General features: G+C 63.5%; 1 protein-coding gene across 3 annotated transcripts in view; it reads left to right on the forward strand.

Moving 5' to 3' along the window:
• The window catches only part of LINGO1 (leucine rich repeat and Ig domain containing 1), a 69,342-nt gene that overhangs the window by 18,928 nt on the left and 29,259 nt on the right, over nt 1-21,155 (forward strand). The gene's annotated exons all lie outside the window — the stretch shown is intronic.

The following is a 21,155-nucleotide window of genomic DNA, read 5'->3' on the forward strand; positions in this document are numbered from 1 at the left end:
GAGGGCCAGTCTACCCTGCCAGGGTCAGGGCTATGTGTGTGACCAGGGTCAGTGCTCAGGATGTGACAAGGCTCAGGGCTCAGAGGGTGAACAAGGTCAGTCTCAGAGTGTGAGCAGGGTCAGGACTCTGTTGAGTGACCAGGATCAGGGCTCAGTGTGTGGCCAGGCTCGGGGCTCAGTGTGTGGCCAGGCTCGGGGCTCAGTGTGTGACCAGGGTCGGGGCTCAGTGTGTGATCAGGGTCGGGGCTCAGTGTGTGGCCAGGGTCGGGGCTCAGTGTGTGATCAGGGTCGGGGCTCAGTGTGTGACCAGGGTCGGGGCTCAGTGTGTGACCAGGGTCGGGGCTCAGTGTGTGATCAGGCTCGGGGCTCAGTGTGTCCAGGCTCAGGGCTCAGTGTGTGATCAGGGTCGGGGCTCAGTGTGTGACCAGGATCGGGGCTCAGTGTGTGTCCAGTGTTGGGGCTCAGTGTGTGACCAGGATCAGGGCTCAGTGAGTAGCCAGGATCGGGGCTCAGTGTGTGACCAGGATCAGGGCTCAGTGTGTGTCCAGGGTCGGGGCTCAGTGAGTAGCCAGGATCGGGGCTCAGCGTGTGTCCAGGGTCGGGGCTCAGTGTGTGACCAGGAGGGGTCAGATGGAGGAGGCCTCCTGGGCCGCACAGAGACCTCAGAATTTATTCCCAAGCGGTCATTTCCGCTTGTTTAGTCCTTGGCCGTGCAGAGCCATCGCAGGGAAGCGTGTTCGTCGAGCACGTGTTCCTGGGCACCTGGTCTTCTGGACCCAGAGCCGTGGCTGTGAACCAAATAGAAAACCGCCCCCTGCCTTCCGGCGGCTGATGGGAACCAAGGGGCCGGCTCTGGTGCCCCTTCCCCAGGCCATCTCCGCAGACACAGGGGCTCATGGGGCAGGTTCTGGAAACCTGCTGTCCTTATGGGGCCCGAAGGAGCTGCTGACGGAAGGTTCTGGGAGGGAGGATGGCTGAGTCCAAGAGGAGGCGAGCAGAAGAGACCTCTCAGGAGAGGAGACCCCACCCCCTGAGGCCCACCCTCCAGGGCAGAGAAGGGGGTTAGGCCCTCGCAGGTGTGGTGGCCGGCCGTCCCTTTCTGCTCAGGACTGTCCCACCGTAGCTGTGTCAGCCCCCGGATGGCCCGTCACGCCCCCCGAAGGCCCCTCTGTCCCCGAACCCCGGACTCTGCCCCTGGCCGGCCCGGAGCGGCCGGTCGCTTGGACGGGGTCTAGGCCTTGGTGCCGGCCGCGCCTGGGCTCTGGGAAGCAGCTGTGGGCCGGCTGGGGTGCTGCTGGAGGGGCGAGGGGCGAGGGGCGAGGCGTCCGTGCCGTGGCTGCCCGAGGCGGGAGGCCAGATCCAGCAGGCGGACTCGGGTCTGGGGCACCCGGCCGGGCCGTGCTGGCGAGGGAGTGGCCACCGGCTGCCCCGGGCGGGAGGCCTGGCTCCTCTGCTGATCGGCCTGCAGCTCGCTGTGTGGCCCCGGGGACAGGCGGCCCCGAAACTGGACCTTCGCGGCTTCCGCTGAGACTCGGCTGGGACTCGGGCCAGAGCCCCTGAGGGGGGTTTGGAAAGCACAAAACGTGGCACAAAAGGGGGGTCAGCGTGCTGCTTTGGGCACAGCGGTGGTTCTAGGGCCTGCCCGCGGGTGCCGGCTCTGGGCCTGCAGAGGGGCCTCGGGGCGGCCACCTCTCGGTTCTCGGGGGAGTCACCCATGTGTCAGCTGCGGGACAGGAATTGGAGGCCGCGGCCGGGGATGTGGCCTGTGGATGTGTTGGTTCCATTTCAAACACGCTGGTTCCTTAACACCGAGATCTAATTCTCGTACCCTGAGACTCACCACTTTAAAGTGTGCAGCTCAGTCCTTTTTTAGCACATTCACAGGAGTGTACGATGGTCGCTGTTCTAATTTCAGAGCGTTTCCAGCCCTCGGAGGAGCCCTGTGCCCATCTCCGCTCTCCAGCCCCCAGGCCCCGCAGCCACGGCTCCGGCTCCGCTCCCTGTGTCTGGGCTGGCCTCGTCCGCGTTTCTTAGCCTTGGAGTCCCGCGCCACGTAGCCTGCTGGGCCTGGCCACCCAAGGGGACGTTTGCAGAGCTCATCCGCGTTGTGACGGGCCCCGCAGTCCTCGTGGCCCAACCGTATCCGTGCTACGGAGAGACCGTGTTTTCTGTTACGCGTTCATTTGCGGGCATTGGGATTCTCTCCTCTTTTTGGCGATTAGGAATGACGCGTTTGTGCGACGGTCCTTGTGGGAACGTGCGTCCTGTCGTCTTGCATCTACCCCGGGGCTGGGACGGCTGGGCTGTGAGGTGTCTGCGTCTCTGCCTCACTCAGGGCCTGTGCCCTCCACTTCCCAGGTCCTGCCACTCCTGATGGCGTCACGGCGCCCCTCCGGTCCCTGTCATCTCCTCTCTGGCCCCTGTAGGCCTCCTAAGTATTCAGCCTTTGATTACAGAACAGTGGTGGAGGGAAATGTCGGGGCTGTAGGAGACTGAGAAGCCTCCTGACCCAGGGAGGCGTCCTGGAGGGCTTCCTGGAGGAGATGCCACCTGCCTTACTTAGGCCCAGTGGACATTTTTTAGGGCAGAAAGAGTGAGGGAGGGTCTTTCCCGGCCTGGTGGGCAGGCGCTGGGAGGCCAGGGGGGGCTCCAGGGCCCAGCCGAGGTGTCCTCTGTCCCGTTCTCTGGTGCTCACCTTCCCTCCACCTTCAGCCTTGGTCTCTGCCATTTGTTCAGGGAACTTCAGGCAGCTTGAGAGAAGGGGAAGATGAGGGAGTGAGGGCAGCCGACGGCCTCTGCAGAGAGACCGCAAGCAGGGTGGGCCCAAGGATGGGGGCTTGGGTGCTGGGGGCACAGTCCGAGGACCTAGGGCAGAGGGCACCATGGGCCAGGCCACCTCACGTCCCCAAATGGCATCTGCTTGTCCCTCCTCCGGGGCCAGTGAGAGGCGGGATGGGCTGGACCAGGCCCGCACAGAGGCAGGGCAAGGGCCCGCACCCGGAGCCGCACGTCCTCCCGGGCTTCTGCTCCGCTACCTAATGGGTAATTATACCCTGACGTGCACGGAGGCAAAGAAGGGATTTTCTCTGAAGCAAATTCTCCCGTGAAATATTCAGGCCACGCTGGGCTTCACTTCCCAGCCGCCTAATCGCTGCTGCTTGGCTTGGCCGCAGCGTGAGAGGCCACATGTGCCTGGAAGGCCACATGGGGCTTTTTATTTCCTTCTCAACAGGGAGAGGTTTCCACGGGCTGGAAGAGCCTTGGCTTTGGGCCTGAGATGCTGCACGCGTGTGCGCGCGCGTGCTGGGGGGTGCTTGCTGCTTCTAGCCTGTGCACACTGCTGTATGAACTTGGCCGCGTGTGCACGTGGTGCTGCGTGTGCCGATGCCCCGGCACCTACAGGCCAGTTCGCAGCCCCCCGGCTTGTCTCTGAAGGGCCTTCCCCGCTCCGCCCCGCGTCTGTGATTCTGGGCGGCAGGGCCATGCGACACCCTCTCGGGCGTGAGTCCTGCCCGTGACCGCACGGCACGCGGGCTTCTGGAGGCCTGGGGGTCCTCACGGGCTCGGGCTCAGGGACGCACATGGCCCTGGCCCGCCGTGCACTGGACTCAGGCTCTGCCTCTCTTCTGACGTGAGGGTTCGTTTGGTTGCCAGCAAGTCTTAAGGACTTGATGTGGGGCTGGGAGGGCGGGACGATGTCTGGCCCTGTCGGTGCCCCCAGCCCTGGCTACCCCACTGGTCTCGTGCAGCCCAGAAGAGCCTGGCCTCTGCACAGAGGGTGTGAAGGTGTTGCCACTGGATCGTGCTTTTGCAGTCGGTTGCCTCTTCCACGCTGCGCGGTAGGCAGGGCTGGAGCTGTCGTACCCGTCCGGCCGAGGAAGAAACTGAGGTCCAGAGAGGCAGAGGCCTGCTGAGGTCTCTGGGTGAAGCAGGCTGTGAGCGGGAGCGCCGGCTCCGCCTCCCCTGGCGGGGGGGCCCTGCCCCTGGGAGAGGTGGCCCCAGCGCCCCTGTCCTCTCCGCAGCAGCACCGGGGGTGCCGGAGGCGGTGGGCATGATGCCCGTCGCTGGTGTTTCCTCCCGTGGTGGTAATTAGCAGCTGCCCAGGCGGAGGTCCGGGCACACTTCGCAGTGTCGGCCTGTTACCGTCACCCTGACAAGGCCGACGGGGGACTGGCCTTAGGGGAGAAGGAGAGGCGGACGCCGAGCCCAAGGCCCGCAGCTCTGCCCCGCTCCCCTGGGACGTGCCCTTGAGCGTGGCCCTCTAGAGCGGCCCCTTGGCCCGTGTCCCCCTGGGGGCTCGCTTCCCCCTCGGCTCCCCGGCCCCTCGGCCCTCCGCTCGGCTCCGCTGGCTTCCACTGGAGAGCGGCCTCCGCAGCCCCGGGAGCCTCGGGCCCTGTCCCAGCCGGACCTGCGTACCCCTGGGGGCCCAGGCGGCACCTCATCCGTGAGCTCTTTCAAACAGGGGGGCCAAGAGGAGCCCTGGAGACCCCTGGAGTCTCCTTGTCCACCCCTTCGGGCCTCCCCTCCTCCCTCCCCTCCGCCTCCCTCCCCTAGATCTCTTTAGATCCTTTGGCTCCTTGAGCAGCAGAAGCCAAGCCGGCTGTCATCCGGGGACTTCCCCGCCCTTGCCATCTCCCCAGCTCCCTCGCTGCCAGCCCGCCAGGCTGCAGGCCTCACCTAACGGGAAAACAGGCGACGGCGCTAAAGCGGCTGCTCTTGTTTCTCGAGTGTTTATCCTGTGGTAGGTTCTGTTAAAAGCCTCTTAACAGCAATCCGGTCCTCAAAACAACCCTACGGGGTAAATACACGGATCATCCCCATTCTCCAGGTGAGGAACTGAGGTGCAAGGAAGCTGAGTGCACCCAGCCCCGCTGTCGCCCGCCAAGCCATTGCCTCCACCTGCCTCCCTCCCCCTGGGCTCCCAGGACAGGTGGGGGTCACGCCTTGCCTGACCCCCCGCCCAGTGCCCGGCCCACAGCGGGCGCCTGATGGGCCAGCGAGGGTAGTGGCAGCGACAGCAGATGACTCCCCTCCCTGGAGCTGCGTGCACCGCGGCGGGGGTCTCGCGCCCCACGTCCTGCAGGAGGCCCCGCTCTGCCTGTGAGCGCCCCGACGCGCCGAGAGGCCGCGCTGCCTGCCGGGCCGCACTCCCCCGGGCCCGGCCGCCGCAGGGGTGATCGGAGCTGGGTCTCAGCTCTTCCCGGGACTTGGCGAGGGTCCCCACACATTCCCATCACTTCCTCTTCTGTTGGACGGGCCCTGGCGGCTGCTGCGCGCTCGGTGCCCGGCCCCGCGGAGGGCCTTCGGCTCGATGAGGTGACCAGGCCACCGGGCACGCAGCCTAGGTGGCACGGGAGCAGCGGGCGGGGTAACACTCGCCCGGGGACAAGTACCAGGGCAGCGTGTGGGGCTGGGCAGGGTGGGGGAGGAAGGCGGGAAGGGGAGGAGTGATTTTCAGGCTGAAGGAGAGGGAAGGGCATCACACACAGAGGGAACAGCCTGTGCAAAGCTCAGAGTCTGAGGGAGCACGTCGGGCTCGGGACGGGGCGAGTTCAGTGACAAAATATGTGGTGGGTGGGCCTGCTTGAGGCGGGGCGGGCTGGCTGGGGCCGTTGGGCGGATGTGCACCCCCCCCCCCCAGAGGGGCCCGTGAGGGCCATTCAGCGCATCTTCCCTGCCCCATGTAGGGGGACGTGTGCGAGGCCAGTGTCCGCGGTCGGGTGGCGGTGCTGGTCCCCAGCCTGCTCACTGAGCCAGCCGCGGAGAGGCCCGTGCGAGGACCAAGGGTGCCCTGACCACGCTCGCTGGAGGCATCTTGGGCTCGGGAGCCAGACACACCTGGACCGGGGCTGCACGCATCTGTGCCTCGCCTCCCGGCCGTCAGAGCTCCCAGCCCCTCCGTGAGCCCCTCCGACGGGGTCACCCCAGTAGGAGCGGGGAGACCGAGTCCCCAGAGTGGTGGGGTCCTGCACGGGCTCACGCACAAGCAGCGAGTGAGGCGGGCTGCTTCCCGCCCTTCGGAGGGGTTTTGGGGTCGTCGGCAGGGATGAGACCCTAGCTCTCGGGGTCTAGAGCAGGCGAGCTGTGGAGAAGTGCAGGGCTCAGCGAGGGCAGAGGTCAGGCGAGGAGCCTGGAAGGTGGCCGAGGAGGCGGCTTCCTTTCGGAGACCTACCACCGCCCAGAAGGGTTTCCAGAATTTAACTTGAGCACCGAGTGGCCTGTCTCTGGGGGTATTTTTTCTCTCGTAGCTCGTGGGGCCCCGAGGTCCGGCCTCCCCGGGGCAGACACTGGGGGTGGAGGTGGGCACCCAGGGGACAGCCGAGCGGGTGCCCTCCACCCATCCCTACGTGCCCCTCCCCTGCCATGACGGGGAGCTCAGGGCCTCCCAGAGCAGCACCCAGGTGCCCAGAAAGGAGAGGTTGGGAGAGTCGGAGGGTAGGGTCGCGGCTCAGCTGGGGCGTGGGCTCCTGGCAGTGAGGTCGGGCCTGGGGATTCAGGGCCTTTTACCTTGTTGTCAAGAGCATATTTTAGCTATTAGTGACAGCAGCGAGGGATTTGGGGAGGATGTCTCTCTCATTTCCCAGAGCTTTCAGCAAGCCTCCTCCCTTCCCACCCTTCCGCCTGCCAGGGCTGAGAATATACACACACACATGCACACAGGCACGCACACACACGCTCGGTGTTCCTGTGTGGCTGAGAGAGGGAGAGAAATCTGGGTCAGTCTCCCAGAGAAGGCTCTTGGCGTCTCCCCACCTTCCCCAGCAGATGCTCCGTGTGGCAAACTTGGGCCGTGGTCTGACAGCCGGGGCCCTGCCTCGGGCCTGCCCGGCACGGGGACCCCTCCCTGGGCCCCCCTGCCCGGGCGACCTCACACGGCGGCCTCCGTGTCTCCCCGCAGCCAGACACCAGGGCTCACACGGGGCGGGGGGGGAGGGGGCTGGGTGCACTCAGCTTCCTTGCACCTCAGTTCCTCACCTGGAGAATGGGGGTGAGCCGTGCTGTGCTCTGCTGTTGGCCATGTTGAGGGCGATGCAGGCTTTCCCGTCCCCTGCTGGACCCTCCAGCTTCAGCCCCTGGTTTGGGGGAAGACCGTCCCTGGAGCTGGGGACACGTGGTAGGAACCCCGTGCACAGAATGCCTGACCCGAGGCAGGCCCCCTACTGCTGGAATTCCATGCAGTAGGCAAGGGCCAGGGTCCGGGTTGGGTGCCTCAGGGGTGGGTTTCTGAAGAAGGTGGACAAACAGCTGAAGAGGTCACTTCCATTTCAGGATGGAGCTAGAGCCCCGAGGGGGCAAGTGGGTGCCCGAGACAGGCCCAAAGGATGTGGCTGGTCCGGTTAGAAAGGAAAAGGGATGGGGCTGGCTGGGGTCCCGGAGGGGCAGGCACCCCGAGGGCCACGCGGGATCCTCAGCTGGAAAGACGGCAGGGCGGGCTGTGGTGTGGGCAGTGTCCTGGGCAGGGATGGCCCGTGAAGATTGGGACAGTCTGAGATCATCTGCCCCCAGCACTGGCCCTTGGGGGGGTCTGTAAGACCCTCTGGTTTGGCACAGCTGCAGACAGGGAAACTGAGGCCTAGTGAATGTAGAGGGCTCACCTCTGGCTGTGTATGGTGAGGGCCACCCTGCCCCAGCTTGCTCGGCCCCTCCGAGAGGGCAGGAGGCGAGAAGGAGCAGAGGGCAGCAAAGTCAGGAAAACAGGATGCAAGGTGTAGGGTGGTGTGAGGATGTGACCAGCTGTTCCCCCAGCAGATGTTGGCCGGAGAAGGGCTTGTCCCAGCCCTGCCCTCCGCAGAGGTGGCCTAGCTGAGCATGGACAGCGACCTGCACTGGGTCCCCTTTGCAGTCTCACGTGGGCTGGCGAGGTAGGTGCTAGCATCCCCGTTTCATAGATGCGCACACTGAGGCCCAAAGGGAGGCCTTCCCCGGGCACATGGATGGGTAGGGGCAGCGCCTGCCCGAAGGGGACACAGCCCTGCTCCTGGCAGGGGGGGGTCTTCCACAGCTGAACACTCTCAGCAAGGCGTTCCTCGCTGCCCTGAGGCAGGGCTGGGCCCAGCTCCTCTGGGAGGATGCACGCTTGTCTTTAGGACGCTATACGTCCCGTTTTGTTCCCTGCGCTCGCCAAGAATTTCTTCTGTGAGTCTGACCAGGGTCCCTCACGCTTTACCTTGATCCCACCATTCTTGTGGGGTCTGGTCAATCCAAAGGCCCCAGCTTCTTCTCCTCTGTTCCTCTGTCTTCTTGGTTGTGGGTGGGCCCCGCAGCCTGGCCAGCCCCTGGGGGCCAGGAGCCAGACTGACCACGCGGCCCTCGGCAGCGCCCTCGGCAGCGCCCTCCGCAGCGCCCTCCGCAGCGCCCTCCGCAGCAGGCCGGTTGAGAATAGCTCGCCTTTGCCTAGTGTTGCCGTCCCCATCACCGCCTCCGCCCATCTCGTTTCTGCTGAACTCCTTTGCCATCCAAAGGGCCTTATTTTCCACCCTTTTTGTCCATTCCTCTCTCCCAGTGTGTGTCCGCAGAGCCCAGCACAGCGCTGAGCAGCCAGCCAGGCTCAGGCAGGCTCAGAGCCCTTCCTCCCCGCTCCGGCCTGTCTGGGGATTTCCCAGCTCCCAAACCAGGCTTGTGGTTTGGTTGAGATCTAGGGGCAGGCTCTCAAGCCCTTCTTTTAAGAAAATATTTTATTTCTTTATTCATGAGAGACACACACAGAGAGAGATAGAGAGAGAGAGAGGCAGAGACTGGGCAGAGGGAGAAGCAGGCTCCATGCAGGGAGCCCGACATAGGACTCGATCCCAGGACCCTGGGGTCACACCCTGGGCTGCAGGCAGGTGCTCAACCAGTGAGCCACCCGGGCGTCCCTCTCAAGCCCTTGAAGGCTGTTCTCCACTCTCTCTCCGCCTTATCCACCCAGGCTGGGAAGACCTAGGGTTCACCCTGAAATCTGATGCTAAGAGGCCCAGACCTTGCTTACTGTGCCCTGCCCCCTACAACAAGCCCCCGATTTGCCTCCATCCAGAGAGAAGCTGACCTTAGATCGGGGGAGCAGGGAAGCAAGGTGGCTTTTAACTAATTCATACTAAGGTGGCAGTGACTGATAGCCATTTATCCTACCTATGGTATTTGGATTTGAACAGAGGAGCGTTATAGCAATGATATTAATAATAACAGTAACAAACTACTAACTCAGCTTTTGCTGCGTCGGATACTGTTGTTGACACCGTACACGTATTACATCATTTAATTGATCCACTAACTCTGATGAATTTCTAATTGGCGGGAAGATGAGGAAAGTATTTTGAGGGGCGGGAGGAGAATGAGGAGGCGGGGGCAGACCGCTCTCCTCCAAACCTCCATCCCAGCTCCCACTTGCTATAGAAAGGAGTCCAGGGGTTTGCACTGCGAACCGTGTCCGACATTTGCTTGAGGTCACCTTGGGAGGGCGGGGAGGCTCTGCTTCTCCCTGGGGCTCACAGGTCTCCCAGAGACGCCTGGGAGGGTGGCACCCAGTCTAGGCAGCCTGCCCCCTCCATCTGGGATCTCTGAGCGCCCTTTAGAAAGTCCCTTGCTGCTGCTAAGGGTCATCACACAGCCGCCTCCCCCCACCCACCGGGAGGCAAAGGCAGTGTCCTCCATGGTCCCTGAGCCCCTCCAGGTGTCCTGTGGCTGAACAGCCGTCTGGCCTTATGACCATACCGTTGACTCGGCGCCAGGCTGGACATGCCCCAGAGCCTATTAGTGTGGTTTAACACAAGCCTCAAGTAAACCCTACAGAGTGAGTGGAGCAGGGACAAGCATCCCCATCTTGCAGATGGGGAGACCGAGGCTCAAAGAGAAATAACTGTGCTGAATCTTCTTCTCCGGAAGGATGGCCTAATGGACTCCTCCTGAAGTGAGGGGTGAGAAGGCTGATTGATTGCACCCAGACAGGGACGCTCACCCCTTGGAACAAAGGAGCATGAGGTAGTGGTGGCCTTTGAGGCCCTGTCGCTCTGCATCTCCACCACCCTGTCGCCTGGATCCTGCAGGCAGCCCCCGTTGGAGGAGCCTGAGCACTGCTCCTAGGTGGCCACCTACCAGACCAGCTCAGCCTCTCCTGCCTGCCAGCGCTCGAGGCCAGGCGGCCTGGAAATTCAGTCATTGATCTGGAGACTTCCCTTGGAAATCTCCCCGCGTAGCCGGCTTTTCCCGTACGGCCAGCTGCCAGCCCCACAGCCCATTCCTCGCAGCTGCCCTGACGGTGACCGGTCATCCATGCCCCCGTGGGAAGGTAGCTGGCCATTCCCTGTTCCCCCACCCCACACTCCCGAGGGCACGGCCCCGGGGGCTCTGAGCCCAGATGTGGTTCTGGGTAACGCGGTTCCGAACTGACCTCAACCACCAACTGCTGTGTGGTCTCAAGCAAACCACTTCCCTTCTCTGAGCCTTTGTGTCCACACCCAGGACACGGATGGAGGTCAGATGGCCTTGAGGGTGCAGTGTGATCGAGTGAGGGAGCTGGCAGGATGGCCGCCGTGATGAGGGCTCCCAAGGGACCCGTCCTTGGAGGTCCTCGGGCTGGGGGAGGCCAGCGTCGGGAGCGATGACACCTGCCTGTCAGCAAGTCAGGGAGGACTTCTCAGAGGAAGTGGCACTTGGGCTGGCCCTGAAGGACCATCAGACCGGGCAATGGTGTTCTCCGTGGCTAGAAGGGCCCCACGGGGGCTTGGCCCACCTGCGGCCTGGGAGTTTCTGACTTGCGGTTCCTACTTGTTGACCATGTAGGCCGCGGCACATACCCTTCAGCGGCTCCCGACGCCCGGGGCCAGAGTCCCTCAGAGGCCCGGCAATGCCTGGTCCCGGCCCGCTTCGGGCACCCAGGCCTCCGGCCGCGCCCAACTTCTTTCTCATTCTGTCCGAGCTGGGACCTTTGCACAAGCTGCTCCCTGACCTGACGCTGTGACCACAGTAACGCCTGACTCTGTGGTCAGATGACCCCCATTCCCTTCCAGGGCCCACCAGGCCCTCTGGGATCCGCCTCCCACTCCCCCCCAGAACCCAAACCCCCTCTCCATGTCCCAGACCCCAGCGTCGCAGCCTCCTATTTGGGGCTCAGCTCCAGTAGCCACCGGGTGACATCCTGGTTTGCCTGCGACTAGGGCTTTTCCGGAAAACTTCTAATGCTGAAACCAGGACAGTCCCCGACACATGGGCGTGGTTGGGCACCCTGATTTCCCTCCAGCCCCTACTGCCAAGCCTGCCTCTCTTCTTGTCCTCACCACTCTTCTGCTAGAAGACCAGCCTGTCCCGGTGTTTTTCCTCCTCCGTCAGTTGTCCCTGCCACTGGCCTTGAGCTGCCAGAGAGCAGAGCAGTCCTGCGTGTCCGTCTAGCCCCAAACCCCCCGGGCCCAGAAGGATGCCGGCGCCGGCGCGCGCTCAGTCGGTTTGTTGAATGAATGAGTGAGGGGCGTGGACTTGGACCCGAGCAAGTCTCTTTTCCTCTTTGGCCTGAGTTCCCTTCCTGGAGCCGGAGAGTGGGCTCCGGGTGCCTCGGGGACGGCTCTGGGCCCAGGGCCCCCCCATGCAGCAAGCGGGAGACGGGGGCAGAGCCGGCGGCGGGGGCAGCGGGGCCGGGAGGGAGCCAAGGCTCAGAGCCCTCACCTGCCCACGTGTCCCACCATCACCTGAGGGCCATTTCTGGGCCAGGCTCCTGGTCCAGACCCAGGGCTGGGGGTGTCCAGAGCAATGGCGCAGCTGCCAAGCCCCGCTCCCCGCCACCCCCGAGAAACAGATGGCCCGAGCTTGGGCGGGTGGCAGAGACGAGGACTGGCATTTGTGTATGTGTGTGGTTTTTAAAAAATCTGACACATTTTTGTCACGTCTTGGTGCATCAGAACAGTAAAGGAGGCGGGAGTGTGAGAATGTTTTAACTCGCAACTTTGTAACAGCTCCAGCTTCTCCGGGCCTCCTCCGGCTCCCCCAGGCCCCCGCGGCGGAGCCTCGAGCCCATCTGTTCCCGAATCCCCGCACCCCCACACCCTGCCGTCGCTCCAGCCGTCCGTCCATCCATCCTTCCTGTCGGCTGAGGGGAAGCAAGGAGTAGGGAGCGGCTTGAGACTCCCAGAGGGCCCCGGGCACAGAGGCGGGGGACCTGTTTTGGGGCGTCGGCCTGACCCCGTACTTGCTGTGGGACCTTGTGCAGTTCCTGACCCTCTAGCCCCGGCCCCGCCCCGTGTTCCTAAGGGGTCAGGCCCATCCCCATCGGATTCCGTGACTCTGACACTCCGGGAGAATGAAGAAAGGGAAGTTTGGGATTCAGAGCACCCAGGGATCGTGGCCCCCACGTGGTAGTGAGAACCACATTCCCGACCCCAGACTCAGTGTGTCCCAGCCTGCACTCCCCTCAGGCCTGCGGCTCGGGTTCGTCACAACCTAATCCCCACTCCACCCAGTCCACCCCGGGTGGTGCTTGGAGGGTGACCAGGTCGGATTGGCTGCTCCGGGGAGGAACTGGGGCGGGGCGGGGCGGGGCGGGGGGGGAAGGAGCCAGGTGGTCGTACCAGGGACCCAGACGTCTTTCCACTGCCCCACTGTGCTCCTCTGTCCTGCAGGAAAGGAAGCAGGGCGGGCACTAGGTCCTCAAAGACTTGCTTCTCGGCCCTGAGCCTGTCTGGCTCTGGCTTCCATTTCATTAGTCATGGAAATGCCAACTGGCCTGGAAAACCAGGAGTACACACGGCAGGCTGGTAGGAGATGCCCTGGGCTTTGGGAACTGCTCGGAGTGAGAAGGGGCCGTGCCCTGGGACAGCTCAGTCATGGCGAGGGGCCGAGCCTCACGTCCTCTTTCCGTGGCTCAGACACCTAGGCTGCTGGGCACCTGTGCCATGGCTTGCGCTGGCGTGGGGGCAGGTGGCTGGCGTGCCACGGCCAGGGGCAAAGAAACCAGCCCCGCTCTGTCCTGTGCCCTGCGTCCCTGTGCACCTAACACACCTGAACTTCCAAGTCCAGGGCAGTGTCAGGGAGCAAAGGCAGAGGGAACAGGAGGCAGAGGGAGTTGTTTTCTTCTGTCCCGTGGCCCCCCGTCCCCTCGTCCCCCTTGTCTCCATCAGAGGCTGCACCAGATCACTGTCAGGGCTCGGGGAGCTCTGTGCTCCTTGGGCAGGGCCTGGGCCAGCAGGACAGCACCACCTCCAGCCCTGACCCCGCCCTGCCTCCGCCCCGCCAATCACAAGAGTCCCTGCAGGAGATGGGCTCGCTTGCTGGGGACGGTAGGCCCTGACCAGGGCAGCCAGCAGCCAAGTAGACCAGCAGCACCCCATTGCGGCCCAGGCCCCGGACCCCAGGGCCCAGCTGAGTCAGTGCCATTTGAAGCTCACCATATGGGCGCTGGGTGGGTGCAGGGGGAGGAGCTGGGGTTGCCATGAGAACCCGCACGCTGGCATTTCCTCTTTTGGGGAAGCTGAACCATACTTCGCAGGCGGTGTAGGCTTCTGAATCCCATTTCTCTGTGTTTTTTAGGAAGGGAAAAAGGGCAGGGAAAGGGGGTGGAAAAGATAAGGAGGGAGAGACATGGAGTGAGGCACAGGGAGCCACGGGGGCTGTGTCCTTTCCGGAGCTCTGTGGGGTTGATCAGGGGCCTTTGTTCGCAGGAGCGGAGCCCAGGGCCAGAGTGGGGCTTGGTGTCCCCTCCGACCCCTTACCCAGGCCTTGTAAACCTTTTCCTTTCAACACACAAACCCCGCGCCCTGCCTGAGTTGGAAGCCAAGGCTTTGGCCCCTTCCTGGGTTCTCATCCTCCCTCCTGTCCCTGAGTGCCCAGCCTGTGTGCAGTGGCCCTGGGGCAAGGAGGTCAGGGGCAGGCGTCTGTTCTGACCCGAGCGCATCACAGCCTCCACGGCTTCGGTAGCTGGGCGGTGGGGTTCCACGTGGCGGGGTGGACAGACGTGGAAGGCTGCCTGGAGAACGGGGAATCGTGCAGGGCTGGGGAGCTGAGAGGAGAGGGCTGTTTCCACCATCCATCTGGTAAGGGATGGGGGAGGTGGATATGCTAAGAATACAGGCTTTGGGGGCAGACAGATCCGGGTGTGAATCTGGCGCTGTCTCTTCATACCTGTGGCACCTCTGGCAGATGAGCCTCCTCTAGCCTCCTTCTCCCCATTCTGTGAAATGGGGTGATGGCACCTGCTGCGGGCTTCCTGCAGTGCTTACCACCTGGGGGGGGTGGACCTTGTTAAGTGGCATCTGCCCCTGGTGGTGTCACTCAGGACGTGGGCCCTGGCATTGGGTGGGGGCCCAGGGACAAGCGGATGTGGCCCTGGGCCTGGAGGGGGGGTGCCCGCCCTGAGCAAAGGTGTGGCGGTGGGAGCACAGTCCCCTAGCACAGCCGCGTTCTGGGGAGGCGACATTGGAGAGGAGCTGCCCTGACGGGGAGGAGGAGAGGGACGGCAGGAAGGAGGCAGTGATGGGGCAGTTGCATTATTCCCACTTGACACCTGAGAAGACCAAGGATCAGAGGAGGAGAGTAGTTGCCCCCATACCCCGTCCCCAGCTAGGGTAGCAGCACCGGGATTAGAGCCCCGGTCGGCCCTGGAGCGCTGCCCACGATCCTTCTGGGCCTCTCTCCTCCAGCCCTCCCACACCAAGGCCCCAGCCTGGCCTCCCCGATGGGCCACAGGGCGAGGCTGGCTGCGAGGATGCTGCACTCAGCAAAGACAGAGAAACCAGGAGGCACGGGTGCTCCCTGCCGGCCGGAGTGGGACCGTAGAGCCAGCCTGGGGCGCCTCGGGACCCCGGCTTCGGAGGAGCACAGTCCCGGCACCGGGGATCTTGAGGCCGATTCTGAACTTGGCTGCCGATTCCCCGTGGTTCCCCGGCAAGTGAGCTGACCTCTGCGCCTCCCTTTGCTCACCCAGCAAACGGGAGCCGAGCGGCCTCCGTCCGCCAGACTCGGTGGCTTTTGCTGCAATAATGACCTCAAACATCTCAGAGGGTCCACACAACTCTGGGGCATTTTCTTGCTCTGATTACAATCGGGGCAGGGTCGGGCTGTTCTCGTTGTCCCTTCAGACCCCAGGCTGAAGGAGCTGCCCCCCCAGCACCGGCCTGTACCCCAGAAATATGGCAGCAGGAAGAGGGGCCCTTAGGGAACATTCCTCCTTGATGACTGCAGGCACCTGCCCCCCAGGGAGGAATGGGGGCTGTGGCACACAGAAGGTGCCAAATAAAGGCTCAGCTCTCCTCCCCTTCGCTCACAGGTCCTAGGAATGTACACCCTGTTTTCTTTCCTGGGGGGCTCCCTGAATGGGTCACCAGGGTCGCTGGACCGTGCCTGCCTTGCGGTGGGAGACCTTTGCTTCTGGGACGGGGGGGGGGGTGTGTTTCCCAGGGGGACATGGCATATGGCAGCGGAGGCACGATGGGCAGGACTCCCTCACCCTGCCCCCCTCCCAGCATTGCTTTTAACAAATGAAAAAAAAAAAAGCAGCAGATGCCAGTAATACCTTGACTTTATTAAGGGCTTCATAAGACCCAGATCCAATTACACCTCCTGCAATCGAACAGTAAATTGTAAACTCAATTCTGTTCAGTGAATGTTCTGTTCTACACCAGGAGGGCCCGGGGTGGTCTGGGCGGACCCCCGGGCTGGGACCCCGCCTGCCACTCGGCACCTCCGCTCAGTCCTCAGGAAGATGCATCCTCCCCGGCTGGAAGCCAGAGTTCAAGATGAGCCCAAGGTGCTTAGCAAGGCCTGGGGAGGTGGAGAGGGTAAGGGACAGTGGGACGGACTTGGAGCTCGGGTCACTTGAGTCCACAGCCACACAAGGCTGTGTGTCCGTGGCCAAGTCCCTCTCCCTCTTCGGATTTCAGTCTCCGCAGCTGAAACACAGGCCTAGGTCCGCGTCTCCATCCTAACGTCAGGGCTCTGAGAGCTTCTTTACCAACCAGTGTTTCCCTTTCCCAAAGTGAGGGGAGAGGGCCTTGTGCACCCCCCACCCCTCACTCTGCGCTCGGTGGGCCTGTGAGACCCCGCCACGCTCCCCTGCCATAGCTCATGGTCAGAGGAGCGACGGGTATCAGGCCAAGACGGGGCCGTGTGACCGAGGAACACTCCCCCCGAGGAGGCTCACTGGTTAGCAGCCATGGCACCAACCAGACAGGCCGGAGCTTGAGCTCAGTCTCCTGCCTCTCCCCTCTGGCCCCCCCATTGACCACCACGGAGCTGGAGAAATCCAGGAGGACTCCCTGGTGAGGGAGGAACCACGTCGCTGGGTCAGAGGTTGGAGCAGGCTGCAGCTGGAGGACGGCAGGAGCGATGGCTCGGAGGCGGGTGTGTCTGGGGTGGGAGTGAGTGACCCACGTGACCCGGAGGATACAGTGACACGGGGACAGGTGACTTCCGTGTTCTAGTGGCACAACACGCACACGCGCACACACCTTTCTCCAGCTGCAGCCGCAGGCAAGAGATGTTGAGATTGTTCAGGACAGAAGCGCTGTCACCTGGATTTCATAATGTGGAGAAAGGTCCGGAGAGGCTTCCGAGCCCCCCGTGTGCCCCGGGGACCTTCTCCCCGGCGAATCGGTGACAGCAGGAGCAGTAGGCACCCTTCCTCGCACTTTACCATCCGTGAAGCACTTTGGTTCCGTGGTTTTATTCGATCCTCCCCGTGACCCCGTGAGGGCTGCTCTGCCCCGCGGGTTCCCTGATTCACGGCCAGATGTGCCCAGAGCTGCTGGGTCCGTGCCGTAGGTTCACACCACGTGACCCCGCGGCGTATCCGTGCCTGCTTTTTAGGAGCCACGTGGGCTTCATCAAGGGGACGTCTCCTTGGCAGGTAGGGTGCTGGCCTGAGAAGCTGGGTCTCGGTTTCCCGCTCGGTGGATTTCCTTGCCTCCTCGGGTTCCAGACGTGTCCCAGGGCCACCCTTGCTCGGCCTTCACCCAGGCTCCCCGAGGGCCTGAGCAAACCCGGAGCCGCGGAGACCCCAAGCCCCCACGCTGCAGGGCGTCTCCCCCTAGGAAGGCAGAGTGGCAGCCACAGGGCGCGGGGTCGGCCACGACCCTGCCCCGCAGTCCGTGGACCCTCCCGCTGGCGTTGCTCGTCCATCAGGGCCCCTGGAGGGTGCGGTGCTCGCTCTTCACCTGCAGTTGTCTAGAAAGTGTCACCTGTGGCTGAGAGGCCAGCGCCTGCTTCAGAACCGCCACTTACTAAGTCGGAGCACGGCCGAGATCTAGAGCCCTGGGTGCAACGTGGGACCTTCTGGGTGGAAATTGACTGTCACCGCGGACTCCTCGGTACAGCTTTGGGTTTTGATCATTTGGCCTCAGGAAGGCACCGTTAGCTCATTTTGCAGATGCACCTGTGGGAGCTCCGGGCGCGCCTTGGCCCCCGCGGTGTGGGGGTTGCTGTGGCTTTTGGCCACCAGCCCATCTGCATTTTTAGGTCAGTCTGGTTTCTCTCTCTCTCTCTTTTTTTTAAATTTTTTTAAGTGTATCTTTTTTTTTTTTAAAGATTTCTTAAATTTACTTATTCATGATAGACATAGAGACAGAGAGAGACACAGGAGGAGGGAGAAGCAGGCTCCATGCAGGGAGCCCGGCGTGGGACTCCATCCCAGGACTCCAGGATCGCGCCCCGGGCCGAAGGCAGGCGCTGAACCGCCGAGCCACCCAGGGGTCCCCCTTTAGTGTATCTTTTAAGTAATCTCTACCCCTAACGTGGGACTCGGGCCCACGACGCCGAGACCGAGAGTCACGGGCTCCACGGCGTGAGCCAGGCAGGTGCTCCCGTGGGTTTGGCCTCCTTCGCGGCTCAGCTCCTTGGATGCCAGCCTGCAAACGATGGGAGGGGGCGCCTCCTTAGAGCTCCGGGGAGCCTTCTAAACGCCCCCATTCAGTCTCTGTCGTCCATTCGTTTCCTCAGGTGTGTCTGAGCGGCAGGGACCAGGGTCCTACAGTGCAAGAGGGGCGAGCCCCAGCATTCTCCGGCCAGGGTGCCTCCGCCAGCTCCCAGCCGCGGCCGACCCATACTCCTCTCCCGTGGGCATCTGTCCCCTCACGTGCCCGTCCGGCCCCGGCCTTCGAGGCCCCGGTGAGGCCAGATCCCGGGGAGTCCCCGTCCTGAGATGTCCCCGGCCCATCCTTGCCCGCCTGCCAGCCGTCCCCGTCCCACCAGGGCCCAGGCTTGCCTTGCTGACCCGGGGTCTCTCCCTGTGTGGACACCGTCGCAAAATAACAGCGAAGCCCGTCCTAGTCTGTGTCCCACCCGGGAGCCTTTTAAGCCTCCCGACTCCTTTAGACGCGTAATAATTTTTTTCACTTTTGAGATTATCCTGAAGCCTCACTCCCCCCTGGCTTCCGTCCTCCGTGGCAGTCGCCGAGCGCCTCGGGGCTTCTGACACATGCCTGTGCTGTGCCCGTGCTGACATGCCGTGTAGACGTCAACTTGGCCTCCCTGTGATTGTCACTTGGTAGCCAGGCCCCAAGGGCCGGGAGCTCTGGACCCCTCGTCTCAGGGATCGAGGTCGGGGTCAGGACCAGGCCATCCTGTGTGTACAACTGCTACTTAACGTTCCCCCTGCGACAGGGATCGACCTGGGAGTGGCGCTCAGCCTTGGGATGGGAGTGTGGACCAACGCGGGTTCGAGGCTCGTTTCTCCCACTACCAGCCGGCTGCAGAGGGTGGGGTGCGGTGGTTGCAGAACGGCCACCCCCTAGCTGCATGGCTAGCTCTGCTGGCCCGGGCGTGTGGCCAGACGCTCCTGACCTCCCTTCTCTGAGCCCCAATTTCCCTTCCAGAAAACAAGGCCGGCGACGTATCGGCCTCAGAGGGTCCGTTGCGCGTGAAGTGTCCAGCACAGTGCCTGGCACAGAGCGAGCGCTCCTTGAATGCTAGCTCTGTGGCTGACGTCAACACAATAAGGGCGGTTGTGCCTGGGCCATCTCGGGGCTCAGTCTCCTCATCTGTAAAATGGGGTTGGTGATGCTGCTGGGGGCCCCAGCTGCCACCTGATGCCAAAGGCGTCCTGGCTCCCGACACCCACTCTCCGTGTCTGCTGCCATTGGCCCCGTCCTTCCTAGATGCCCTAGAACAGAGAGGGGGAGGGAGGAAGGACGCAGGGAAGGGGATCGCTCACTGTCCGTCCGTCAGTTAGCAAGGGTGGTGTCAGTTTTCATAGAGAAGGGGAATCTGCAAAGTAGTCAAAAAAATATTTCCTCTGTGACTCCAGCAGCCCAGCTGTTCCCTTTCAGGAAAAGTGCTGAGGGCTGAAAATAAAATAAAGGAACAATAATAGGAAGATACAAGGAAAGAAGGGCGGGGCGCAGGGAGGGACGAGGCGGCGCGGGAGCCCAGACGACCCCCAGGCTTTGGCAGGGCCGCCCCGAGCCACCGGGACCCCGTGCCGGCCGGAGCTGGGCTGTGCTGGGGGGCAGCCGTGAGAGCTTACCTTGGGTGCGCTTGTGAGTCGGCCTGCCTCACCTCGGGGAGCATCGGGGGCATCCCGGCGAGGCGTAAGACGGGCCACGGCGTGGGGCGGGAGGCCCTGGAGAGGCATTTCCAGGCCCCCAGCGGGCCGCTCGCATACCCCGACTCTGAGCCCCTGCTGGGCAGCTGTGGCCGCTCCGCGGGCCTGGTGCAGACCCCGCTCTGTGCAGCCTCTGCACCTCGTACCTCTGTTCCTTCCCATTAGATGTTCCCTTCTCTGCATGCCAGGATTTGACCGCTCCTGCAGGACACTCGAGGCAGACCCTGGGGCTCCCACGCCCCAGTTCACCGCTCTTCCCCTCCTGCTCTGAGGACCACCCGCCCGTGTCAGACCCTCTCGTAGACTGGGCCTCCCTCTCCACGGGCCTGTGCTCTGCGGTCGGGGCCAGGACGGCCAAAGGTCCAGAGCAAGAGCCTGGTCTGAGGACCTCCAGGTCCCTAGACTCCCAGCAGGGAAGCCACCGAGGAAACTGCCCCCAGCTTCAGCATCAGCACCTGTGAAGTAGGCGGCCGGACCGCGGAAGTTCTAAGTCCCCCACCACACACCAGCCAGCCGGGGCCCTCCCCGCGCCCCTGCGCTCTTCGGCTAGAATGTACCCGTCGTGCCAGTCCAGCTTTACCACCCACTTCCCTGAGCCCTTGGGGGAGTCCCTGTGCCTCTCTGTGGCCCGGTTCCCTCCCTGGGAGACACCGGCACTAGCAGAGCTTTCCCCTTTGCTCTTGAGACTGTGGGAGAAGTTACTGTGGAGAACACGGGAGGACCCTGGTGCCTGGTGCAGGGGAGACGCGTGGGGAGAGCCCGGCCCCGTTTAGGGGAACACACCCTCCCTGGCTGGTCGGCTAATTCCAGGCCAGGCACTGGAGGCTGGCCCACTTCCCACCCTCCTTGGGGTGACTCGGGACAGAGCCGGCTCAGGGGCCCCGTGGAGCAAATCCTCCAGGCTGTGTGGAAGGAGATGGGAGACGTCCGGGCCTCCAGGTCCTGCCCCGGATGTGGGTTTATACCCTGCTCCATCCGCTCCCAGGAGAGAGGGCTGGACGGCCCCTGGTAGCCCTCTGGAAGAATTGTGAGCCACAGCCGGTCCCCTCCTCGCCCGTCCACACCCCCTCCGCTCCGCGCTCTCGGTTGCCATGACCGCGGGGCACTGGGGACAGACTCCCGTATGGGGACAGAACCACGGTGTGCCAGCGTGTGTGCCCGGGGTGGGCGGGGCCCTCCTGCAGCTGGTGTGCGGTGGGGCCGTACGTCCCTTCCAGGCCACACGCTCTTCCCTGACGTGCAGCGAGAGCACACGAGGAGCCGGCGGTGCCTCTGCCGTTGGGGGTCCGCCCTGTGACACCGCCACCGGGCTCGTGCACGACGCAGGCAGCCACACAGCGCTGTCCCCCGACGGAGAGGGGCAGACGGAGGGCTGCTCGCGCACTCGCTCGTTCCCTGGTCCCCTGGGCAGCGGGGGAACGAGAGCGGCTTCGGGGACCTCGTTTCCTGGGCGGCCTCTCCGTCCACACCCGAGTAAGGCTGCCTCACGTCCACCACAAGGGGAGAGTCCCCAGCAACGTGCTGAACTTTGCTTCTCTTTATTCTTCAGCCTCCAGAGCTAACCTCTGGCTTAAGGAAAGGCCACCAGCCTTTCTCAAGTAGGGCCCGGAGCCAGCTGTCTCGTGGGACCCGTGAGTCATGTGCGGGCACGAAGTGATGC

This window comes from Canis lupus, chromosome 32, assembly GCF_048164855.1.
Source record: "Canis lupus baileyi chromosome 32, mCanLup2.hap1, whole genome shotgun sequence".
In the NCBI taxonomy this organism is placed as follows: Eukaryota; Metazoa; Chordata; class Mammalia; order Carnivora; family Canidae; genus Canis; species Canis lupus.